This window comes from Gavialis gangeticus, unplaced genomic scaffold, assembly GCF_001723915.1.
Source record: "Gavialis gangeticus isolate Ggan-Ray unplaced genomic scaffold, GavGan_comp1, whole genome shotgun sequence".
Lineage (NCBI taxonomy): Eukaryota > Metazoa > Chordata > Crocodylia > Gavialidae > Gavialis > Gavialis gangeticus.
Window position 1 is genome coordinate 16218456 of NW_017729006.1, and position 1603 is coordinate 16220058.

At 45.1% G+C, this 1603-nt stretch overlaps 1 protein-coding gene across 2 annotated transcripts in view; it reads right to left on the minus strand.

Annotated features, from left to right (window-relative positions):
* The window catches only part of LOC109291765 (C-C chemokine receptor type 5-like), a 42837-nt gene that overhangs the window by 28845 nt on the left and 12389 nt on the right, over positions 1 to 1603 (minus strand). The gene's annotated exons all lie outside the window — the stretch shown is intronic.

Here is a 1603-nt window from a genome sequence, read left to right on the forward strand (position 1 = left end):
CCTGTGCCCTCACTCCTAGAACTCTGCCAGCCTGCAAGGGAAGAGCCACACTTTCCCACTTTTTTGTCCTTTAAAGAAGAATCCATTTTTAAAGTTTGTTCACAACCCTTTCATCTATTCTTGCAACCCATTTTTGGATCACAACCCATGGGTTGAGAAACACTGCCCTAGATTTCAAGAATCTTTCCTAGGCTGTATGGAAAATATAATCTTGCCTAAAAGCTAGTCTAAGCTTTTGTTTTTTAAACATGGAATACAAAATGAGAGTTAAAAATCAAAACAGCTGACACAGGTCCCTCTGTTACAGACATGTGGCAATAGAGATTGAAGGAAACAGGGATAGTGACCTGGAAAAGGAAGAGGCAGGGAAAGGGAGCAGAAAGAAGGACATAGAGAAATAGAGATATCCATATTCAACTCCAAATATTTAGTATTTTATATATTTAAACTTTTAAGAGACAGGTTCTCCAGTTGCCTAGGAGGACAATCTCAATTGGTTGGATACTGAGGAAGAAGACAACATCTGTGACTTGCAGTTTTCTGATCTCCCTTTTCACTAACATTGAGTTTAATGTGAGAGAATAATTGAGTTCAATATAAACCATTACTGCACTTTACCAAAATCTATGTAGCAGTACCTTAATTTGCCAAGGAGTATGTGTGTGTATGTGTAAGGATAGAGGGGTGGAAATGTTTAACCCCCTGCTTCTGGATTCCTGGGAGCTGGGTGCTCTGGGGCTGTCGGAGCTTTTGCGGGTGTTAAAGAGAACTTTCACAGGCCACTCATCAATTTACTTCAGTGCCTGCCAGTGTGCCAGGGTTTGGTGCATCAGGCTGATTTGGGAGTGAAGGGGCCAGTAGGTTGTGGGGGCTGGGTGCTTGGAGGGGTTGCCCAAGTTGTCTGACTTAGTCTATAGTCTTAATAAGACTTCCCCTTTGGGGGAAGTGGGGAGGGAAGGTGGGAGGGTGCCTGGGCATCTGATTCTGGGTCTCCAGGAAGGTGGGTATTCTGGGGACCACCCAAAGTCTCCACCACTTTTAAACAACATTCCCACCCCCCAAGTCATTTATCAATATCATTCCATTTGTGGCAGTTGACCAAGCTTTGGGGCATCCCAGCTGATTTGAGGTGGAGAAGAGGGGTGGCTAGGTAGGCAAAGAGGGTACCCCTGCTTTGGGTTTCCAGTGTGCTAAGTGCTCTGGGAAGCTACCCAAGGTCTCCACAATTGCCAGGAATAGAATAAAATTGACCAATGGCTTAAGGACAAGCGACTTTTAAAAACCATAGAGACTTTTGGAGGCTCCCTGGGAATGCAGAAGCAGGGATACCCTCACTATCCACCTAGCTAACCCACCTGAGCCAAAATCTCCCTGAGATGCCACAAAGCTTGGTCAATTGCCACCAATGGAATTTAACTGATAAGCGGCTTGTTTAAAAGCTGAGGAGACTTTGAGCAGCCTTCTAGAGCACCCAGTAGCCCAGGAACCTAGAAGCCCTCTACCTACTTAACCATCCTGCCACCCTACAGCCAAAGTGCGGCAGAGATGATGCCATGAAGCAAAACTTATAGTTTCATAGTTTCATAGTTTCTAGGGTCGGAAG